A 10,085-nucleotide genomic window follows, 5' to 3' on the forward strand; every position below is an offset into this window, starting at 1 on the left:
AGCAAGTTTTAAGCAGTGAAACCTTGCAAAATACTACAAATGATAAGATTAGTCATTTCCTTCAAAAAATACCAAAGTATTATGTTCTGTAACACTCTCCAATAAGCTGTTATGGCATGAAAATACATTATGCTAAAATTAAAACATTATTATCAGCATAGGGAAATGAATGACTGTATTAACCGACATTTTATTTTTCTTTCTGAATATTGCTGAAAACACGGACTAATGGCTTCTGTGGTTTTTAACTCTAACTGCCTTTTAGGACCATAGCTTTGTATTATTTTTCATCTTACCTCTCCATGATTTTGACTGGCTGGTTTTCAAAAAATATCTTAATCAGTAGCTGTCAGTCTAGAGAAGGGTCTAGTAAGAAGACCCAGTCTACAGCAGGGAGCTGAATCCAAGTCTCCCATTTTCCAGAGGAATTCAGGAAGTTCCTGGCTCCTGGTGCCACTTGGTTCCACCTAGTGCTAGTGGTAGAGGAGCTTGAAAGTATGAGAATATGAAAGGAGTTACTGTTATTCTGATACTCAAGTTAAAATGAAAGCTTTCGGGTAATTCCTGTTGAAAAGTGATTAGTGATGACTAGCATTATTTAACCAACTTGCGACACTGCAATGAAACAACACCCAGAACAGTGCTGCATGCCTTATGTGCAAAACAACTTCTCATGCTGCTTTCCCAAGATCCTTAAATTTAGCACAGAATGATCCACCGAATACAGGATGTTCAGGAGCCTGCAGATACTGTTGTTGCCCATCTACCCACTTAACCTATTAGCTTGGTAACAGGCTTTCATATTAACATTGCCTTGTTCTGATAGACACACTTTTGGGAATGAGCTTCCAGAAAACTCTGATGGTTTCCCAGAATTGCTGCAGGAGGAGTATTTCTGGGAGAGAACCTGAGGGATGGAGAGGATCTCATCTACGCAGCTGAGGCAGGGAACTACCCAGAACTGGAAAACATGAGGGCTACAAACAAGGTCATAGGCACTCTAAACTAACAGAGTTATCATTTAAAACTCCACATATTAGTATGAATCTGGGGTTGGATTAAGATTGCACACATAGCCAACTCTAGCTCAGCTAAACGTTTACAAACTGTGTAACTGATCATTTCCAATCATATGACAATAACCTAATGTGTCAAGAGGAGTATATCGCAACGTAAAATATTTTTCACCATCTGTTTACCGCATAAATAGTTTTACTTCCTCCATTAATTACCATCTACAGGATGATATCAGTCAGTTTATAAAACTTTTTTTTCAAAAAGCAAGCAGTGCACTAGAGCCAATTCACCATCACTAACTTGTATACAATATTCATACAGAATTAATGACAACTGTTTTAGTATAAATATCTAATTCTATCAATTCCTAAATCCAATCAATTGTAAACGTCATTTTAGATGTCTAGATTACAAAAATTAGACATACTGTTAAGCATGGGCTAGTACATCACACCAAGTTTCCACTAAATCTGGTTGTAAGACATTATTAATGTGTTGTTTGTATACTTAAACAATGACTCCAACAAACTCAAGGAAAAAAATATTGCACCATACAAGAGCCAAAAAAGTATCTGGTTTCCAGTAATATAGCTAAAAATTACTGATACATGTAACCAGATAGCTTTTAGAAGGTTAATTCAGAAAAAGGCAAATTATCGTTAACTCTGGACTATAATCTCTTCTTCTTTCAATGTAGTTCCTCCCAGCGCTCTGAGCTAACTTTGATCAAGGACGCTCTTTGCTAACTAAGACACAGAGAGGATTATATCTTATAAAACTGACCTGCAGAGTAAAGGGAACACTGGTTTAATAAGCATGAAATTTTGCATCAGACTAAAGCTGATCACAAATCTTGTAAACATACACACATCCATAAGGACAATTTGTTGAAAGCAAAATGCATGTTCCAATATGCCAGTTTCAAAATATGCATTTTCAGGACAAAAATGAAACAAAAAAAAATTTCAATCTTCTTTTAAAATATTTTGCTTTTCATTTAAAAATAAATTAGTATTTCTATTTCATTGATATTATTTAAAGATATGTTTACTTATACCTGAAATATATTTACAATGCAAACATCAAAGCTTTATATATTATATATAATATTTTGATCATGTACAAAATGTTAGGTTGAGCAAAATATTTTGTTATTCTGTTTGGTAGGGAATACTGAAAAAAAGTGTTCTTCTTCAGAACAGAAAATGCAAATCTAGTGCTTTTCATGTGCAGATCCCAGTAGTAAAAGGTTTATGTAAATGGGAACCTTGAGGTACCAGGAACATAACCTTAAAGGTACTGTAGCAGTACCAACCCATTTATTAACAGATGCATAATATGTATCCATTACATATAGTATAGCATTAGCTGTGCCTCTATTTCTCTGCAGGTGTACCTGCTGCAACAGATCCTGGCTTACTAACTGTTCCTATGAGTAAGGTACATTTTCTGTAGAAGCTTTACCCTTAATAACACACATGTAACCTGCACAAAAATTTGAGCACTGACAACACGCACTCTCATCCCAAGAGGGGTTCATGCAGTTTCTCCGTAGTCCACCCGAAGCTTTGCCGTGACGATAATAACATGGTGTTCTGACAAGGTCAGATACACCTATTTTGTGTGTGCTGAAGGAGTACATGTCAGCTCACACTATCCACTCTTGAAAGAGGAACTTGCAGCTTGCTAACTAGTAGCAATAATTAAAGATACTGTATTCAAAGGCAGAACCAATTTTGGCAGCATTTGTGAAAAGTTCCTCAATGAGCAGAGTTCATAATGGTTCAGACAAAGGCCTGTTAGACCCACAAATTAGATTACTGATTCTGGTTCATAAAATACTACGGAAATCTTGCCCTTCTTGCGAGTGTGCATTTATTTATGTAGTGATATTTCTGAGGCACACATAGAGCTAACAACGATCTCATAAAAAAATGCGATCTCAGAAAAATGCCATCTACAGTCTTGTTTCCTCATGTCATTTCCCAATTCCCTTTTCCTTTCTTTGCTCCCAACCAATTCTGTTCCAGAGCAGAAAGAACACTGCCTGTAAATTCAGTCTTCAATATGCACAAACAGGATGCACGCAAATTGGGCAAGTGCATACTAGTTCCTTACGTCAAGGTTGTGACTTACATGCAGAAATTCACCATTCCAATGTTTGGCACTAGATACTTAATCTTCATTGTATAGATGCTTTGTTTTTAATGGACAACTAATAGATCCAAGTAGAAAGTTGATCCACACCAATAGGTAACATAAATACATAAAAGTGCATTTACATTTTGGCCAAAGAACGAAGAGCTTGCAGATATATAACTTCAAATGGCTCTGAGGAGCTCTACAGCTATCTTCACGGAGGATAAAAAATAATTTAAAAAAACATAATTCTGGCATATTACCAGAACATTCTCAGGAATAGTTGCACTCATTTTACAAGCCAACAGTCTCATAAAAGTAGCAAGCAAATTTACATTTTTTTAAAGGTCTAAGGAGGTCAGACTTGTTCAGTGGTTCTTAGGAAACAGAGTTTGCATTTGCCACTGTCAGATCCACTTCTTAAAAAGCAGAATGAGAGGTGATGGTTTTAAGCCTCTGACATCTGGATTTACTATTGTTCAAGCTCTTTTTAAATGGAAAAGATTAGGCCTTAGAAAAGGTATCAATAGCACACACAGAGATTGTGAAAAATTGAAGTACAACTCACTAAAGGGAGCAAACGCTAAAATGACAAACGAATCTCCACATCTTACACTCATTAACCAGACAGTTGAATGCTTGCAAGTTACTCTCACATTCTTTGCGGGTCATAAACTGAAAGGTGATTAGAAGAAAGATACAAAAAGGAATTAAAAGAAATAAGGAAAACTGAACTTTGGAGAGACATTTTGCAGCAGAAGGAAAAATGTGGCAGTTGACTGTAGAGCAGAAATTAGTTTTGTTCATAACAAAGAAATATATCATAACTTGAGTCTGGATCAAAAAAAGCACTTACCCACCTCTTTAAGTTCAAGTCCTCTCAAGTTAAAAAAAAATAAAAAATAAAATAAAAAAAGGGAACAAAAGACTGAGTAAGTCCATGAAGAGATTTTTTTACATCTCTTCCTACCTAGCTTCTGTTTCTTCGACATACGGTTAGAATACATGGCTGTTACTTACTGAATTGTATTTACCAGTATTCAGCATCTCCTGGGAGAAGTATCACGCACCTTAAATATCATGTTCTTGCAGGTGTCAAGACAGTCCATGACCATGTATTTTCTTTTCTGTGAATGATTTCAGAGATAAAGATTCTTAAATAGTAGTAAAATATATTGCGAGTAAAGTTTGACCTCCACGGCCTTAGATGCACAGGATGCTTCTTCAAGTGAATTAATTCTACCCTATAATATGATTACTCAGTGGCCAAAGACATTTTCTTGCTATCTCCTTTAAAATGCATATACAAGGCTCCATTACCAGCATTCTGATTAACACGGTTCACAGACAAAACAAGGTCGAAAGAAAAACAGAGTCTGTCTTTAAAAAAAAAAAAAAAACTAACTGTATACTTTTTTTTTGTCACCCGGAAACGTTGTTTCTTCTTAAGCCCTTCAAATACCTTTTTGCATGACCAATATTTTTAAAAAAAAAAACTAATCAGTTGAGTTTTTGACTCTATTATGCATGTAGACTTCTCTTTCCCATTTCCTCTGTAAATTCTCTAAGAGGGAAAATTGTTAATGGCCTGCCTGCTATCATTTTGTAATTTCCAAGTTTGAGTTGTCCTTAATGCAACTTTGTGCCTGAAAATAATAGCTTAACTCACAAATAAGTAATTCACAATTACTTATTTTTGGGGCTTGGGTTTCTTTTATTTTAACTGATTTCTATTTGTTATTGAAACTATTTCTCCCTACTAAACCTACTTTCAGGAGAATTACACTAAAAGGGAATAGTGGATTGTGATAATGTTATTCTTCTGGCCTGATATAGGCCAAATTGAATTGGACATAATGTAGGGGGATTACCGTGTGGTATCCACACATCATCCCATTAATCACACTCTAACCTCTCAAGCTGTTCGGCACTCTCTCCCCACACGCTATAGCCAGATTTTTCAGCAGAGTGAAGGATAAAAAACCATATGGAACCTGATGGTTTCTTATTTTTCACTACCTAGTGATTTTATGTTAACTGTTTTTAAGCTTTCAAAGATGGCAATCATCGTACCTCTCCAAAGCCCTGTATACAGAAAGCAATTGCTAGGTTCAATTTAGTAGGCCCGTATCACTTAAACATTAAGCTCTTTGCCCTGGGAGTTGAATTGAGAACCTTATATTAGGTGGCATCTGCACTTGTTATCTACGCATGGCATGAGGGGAATCTGGCAATTTATCTTTCTATAAAGATTTGCTGTTATGAGGAACGGGGGAGCAGCTCTGAGCTAGCGAAGCGGGAACCTGGGTTGGCTAAAGGAGCCCCTTTCCTGAAAGGGGCAGATCGGACCTGCAAACTCTGAAGTCAAGTCTCCTTAGAACACAGAAATAAAGCTAGGGGGGGAAAAAAAAACCCTACAGTCTAAAAGGAAAACTCAGAACTGCTGAGATATTACATCGAAAGCTCTGAAAACAAACTTTTACTTGTGCATCCCTACAGACTGCTCTGTCCTTCTGGCCCGGCCTCAGAGCGGCGCTCCGGCTGGAGCGCGCAGAGCCCCCAGGGGCGGCGGGAACGGCTCCGTCCCTCCCTCCCCCTGCAAGCTGCCCCGGTCGCCATCAGCAGCAGGGGGCGGCCAGGCTACCGACCGGCCTACCCACCTGCCTCGGGTCCTGCCTGGCCTGCCGCCGCCACACGGCGCCAGCGCGGCCCGGAGCCTCCCGCCCTTCTGACCAGCCTTCGCCCTCCATCGCCATACAGGACTTAGAAGTTCAGCTGAGGAGGAAGAGGGAAAAAAAAAAAAAAAACCCTTCGATTGGTAGGCATGGGGCTCACCTTGCTCCCGCTCACCTCCTGAGGGAGCGCCTCCGTTTCTCTCTAAAAACAAAGCAAAACCAGAAGCCCGCCCCCACGGGCGGGCTGTTCCTTAAAGCGGCAGGGGCGGCCGCCGCCCTTGCCACAAAATGGCGGCGAGGGCCAGGTGTCCGCGCGGCCTCGCGCCCGCGGCGCTGCCCGCCCGCCCGCCTTGCTGCCGGTGCTGGGCCGCCGTGTGGGAAAGCGACCCGCCATAACGGTACCAGAAAGCGGAAACGCAGGAGGTGAGTGGTGTGGAGGCCTGCGCGGTTTCTACCCTTTGTTAGTTATTGTGCATAGACAAAAGCTAAGCTTCCTGCTTCTTCCTGAAGTACCGGCCTGTTCGGTTGTGGTGTCAGGGCCCCTCTTTCCTGACCAGCGCATACTGAGTTATCTTTGGCAGAATTCAATGAGGAAGATAGAAAAATATAGGCTAAGTAAGCCCATCTCCTCAGGGATGGACTTCTGTGGGTTTGAGCAGGCACCATAATACCATATTCCCTACAAGAGCATCTGCTGATCAGGGTTTTGTCAACTCCCGGCTCCTACCTCCTGTTTAGGCTTGGTTTAGAGGTGAGTGTTGACTTACTCAGTCCTCTCAAAACCGGTCTGAGTTAAGGTGCAGCTTTGCTCAGGGAAGTTTAAGTAAAGAAGTAAGCATTTTGGAGTTCAGCCACCTGCAGGATCAGCTGGCAGGTGAGCAAGCTTGTCAGGATCCTGACTTTGGACTCATGGGGAATTTAGGTGCTTGAGTCCCATGTTGTGAGTCTATGTTTTTTCTTTGAGTTTGGCCCTAAGGCCCTTAAGTACAGCAAGAGGTTTACAATTCTTTGGATGATATTGTTCATTTTTGATCGTAACTTGTCCTTAGACTAGAGATGACTGAGAAAAGCTTTCCCTGTGAAAGAGAAATGTGAACTGGGAAGCAAAACGGGCAGCGAGCTTTTAATTTAAGAATACTTAAATGCTAAATGGAGTTTGATTAATAAGAAACAGATTCAACCAATTATAAGACATGGAGTAAATGTTCTTTCACTGATTTCCTCAACCAACTAGCTCCTGGTGATTAATTGTAATAGCATTTTACATGTAGATACATTGAAGCATGTGCATAATGTTATGAAAGAGGTCTAAATCATATGTAGAGGTCAAATAACTGTTCAGACTAACGATTCCCTGTGTGTCTGTTTAGCTCCAGCATATTCCACAACAGTACCCGATGACAAGGGCCTAAATTCATACGTGAACAGCAAAAGCAAAGATTTTTAACAAAATCCTGTAGGAAGGAGCGTTTGTAGAGTTGCTGCGGACGGTCCTTTTTTGTTTAAATGGATGGGTCAGTGACCCCCATCATTGTCATATCTGCGCTCAGTCTTCCGCTGTGCAGCACAGTCCCTTGATTGAGAAGAGCTATTAGGAAACTCAGCCAGTTGAGAAATCTGACCTGCTGAACGCTCTTAGGTACTTTATAATCAAATAAATGATGACATATATTCTCAGCTGACAGTCTATGGCTGTGATTGCAGAACCGCTGAATACTGTTAACATGCCTGCGGTTCTGTAATGAATTGTTCCCTCGGTTTTTGATTTACCTTTAACAAGTTTATTTTACTTTAATATGTTCCAGGACTGTAATCAACAGTCCTTCACGTTTCTCCCATAATGTTGTGCCACAGAGTATTCTTGACAAGCTTGTTTTTAGTATTTATAGCTAGTTTTTTTTTTAATTCTAAACTGTCGCAGATGAGTTCATAGTTCATCTTTCTGTTGATTCATGCAGGGTTTTTCAAATATCTATAAATCTTTAATGACCTGGTAGAACAGTATCTCTTTAAATACTTACTTAAATGTTGGTTGTTTTTTCTGTTTCCCTAGTTTCATAACAGTATTTCAAAAAGCATATAAAAGTCTCAAACCTGTCAAGAATTGAATTCAGTTCAAGCTGCTCTCCTTCCTTTTGAGTTGAACAAATCATAGTTAGCCAGAAATGAAGATTTGCTGTTATCCTGTTTGTGCTATTATCTGCATGGCATTATAGCAAACAATGGCAATGTTACCTATTTAACCAAAATAGGCTAGAATTGTGAATGAAACTGAGCTATACCTTTGAGCTTCATTTACCCTTTACCCTTGATTCAAAGCTGGGGCAAGCAAAAAGACCTGCATTAAAAGACAGTAATTATTTGGTTTCTGTAGACCAAAATGGTGTAAGGTATAGTAAAAGCTCTATTCTTTTGCCTGTTGAACGTTATGATTTACCACTGGAAGGAGCTAGAGTAATGATGTTGAATTACTGAAGAAACTAGCGTAGAGCCAGCAGAATGGTTAAGTAATCTGGGAGAAAAGGAGGGAGTCGGAATCTTACCTGAGAGAAAGTGAAAAGAATTTTCTGAAATGCAGAGAGCTGTGATTCTGATTTAGAAACTCTTATATATGAAAAATGGGTCTTATGAAAAGCAAGTATTGATAATTTAAAAGTGGAAATTATTTTTTTTCTATCACAAAATTATGTGGCTGGAAACAGAGGGAAGTTAGCAGAAAGAAAAAGCTGCTCCGATAAATCAGCGTCTGTCTTGCTTAGCAAGGCTACAACGTCATATACAGGGGCTGTTAACTAGATAAGGAAGTAACTCCACCAATTTTTTTTTTAGAACTTGTTTGTTTAAAACTTAATTATTTTCATACAAAGAATGAAAGTAGATCAATAACTTGGCAGGACTAGAAAAGCTTCTACTTTTTTGGGGGGAGGGTCTCTATAATGTAACTGAAATTCCGTCATCTTTAAAATAATGTCGTCATTCTTGGAAACTTTTCACCTCTTCCACTTCCAAAAAATATAGTTTTAACTGCTAATCCAGGGCTCAAAGGAAGGTATGCATGTGGCAGGGGGAAGCTTGAAGACTAGCATGGTTTTTAATCTGTCTATTTTATTGTCAGTGCAGGAAATACAGTTTATTTGAAACAGCGTGGTTTTGATATTTGACAGTCTGAAAATTCTGGCCTGGAGAAGCAGAACCTGACTAACAGCTACAGCACAGAGAATAGATTTGTTCTGACAAAACCTTCCTAAGTTCTGGCTTTTGCCAAAATAAGGCCCAAACCAGCAGGTGCCGCAGCCTAAGCTTAGCCCAGATGGTTAGCAAGTTAGAGAAGAAAGGTTTGGCCTGGTGCAAATCTGGACTGCAGAGAGAGCTGAGAATGGAAGAAATGATATTCCTAGGGCCGGTGTAGACTTGTTCTAGCAACTTTTAAAATTGCTACTGGAAATCACATTAGCTATCTAAATAAATAAGTCTTACTACGTATGTGTAAGATAACTTACATATGTGATTCTGTGATTTAGGTGTGCAGTATTAGTCTAAGCCTCTTCTCATTAGAACTTCACAGCTAATATTTACTTGTTCTGTCATGACTAAAATACTAATAGTGTACCTAAGCTAGGTAGCTCATTTGGTGCCTTTTTTCCTTGCATATTCCTCCATCACAACTCTTTTTATTTTTGGATTTTTTTGGTTAGGAAAGCCATGTAATATCAAGAGCTGAGAAGAACCACGATCCGCCCAAGCTTAAAGGGCTCTTTCTTATTTGTTTGCATCTGTTATTAGAATAGCACAGTTTCTACATATTATCTCTTGTTCTAGTCTTACAGCCTCCGTAGAGGAAAGACTGATGAAGAGTCAATCACCCAAACTGATTACCATCCTGTCTGGTCTCATTCAAGAAATAGTGATGAGCTACATGCCTTTATCCCATCCTAATAGGTGTTACTGATATTGCTATAAAAGACACTCCACGCTGAATGACAAAAAGGGGGTAGCGAGAAAAGTTTTCTCCTTTGGTGATGCTAACAGTTATTAAATGATGAGAGGAGCATAGGAGATGCCATGTGATTTAACAAAAACATCTTCCTTTTGTGAAGAATGGCACAAGGAGTCTAACATAGAAAGCAGAGACGAATCATCTCCTGATTTACAGGAGTCTGAAGCAAATCCTCCACACTGGAACTGCTAATCATTTCCTCTTAATACATGTTGTTGTTTGTGACAGTCTCTTTTCTGTCTTAAATCCTGTGTAGC

The 10,085-nt window shown here is 39.1% G+C and overlaps 1 long non-coding RNA gene across 1 annotated transcript in view; it reads right to left on the bottom strand.

Moving 5' to 3' along the window:
* Positions 1-6,113, bottom strand: part of LOC138068501 (uncharacterized) — a 107,592-nt gene extending 101,479 nt beyond the window's left edge. Inside the window, exons 1-2 of the long non-coding RNA XR_011143333.1 lie at positions 5,992-6,113; positions 4,227-4,283 (exon numbers count right to left, since the gene is read on the bottom strand). This is a non-coding gene — a long non-coding RNA (uncharacterized lncRNA). The remainder of the gene's footprint in view (positions 1-4,226; positions 4,284-5,991) is intronic.
* Between the last annotated feature and the right edge of the window lie 3,972 nt (positions 6,114-10,085).

Source organism: Struthio camelus, chromosome 10 (genome assembly GCF_040807025.1).
Source record: "Struthio camelus isolate bStrCam1 chromosome 10, bStrCam1.hap1, whole genome shotgun sequence".
Taxonomy (NCBI): domain Eukaryota; kingdom Metazoa; phylum Chordata; class Aves; order Struthioniformes; family Struthionidae; genus Struthio; species Struthio camelus.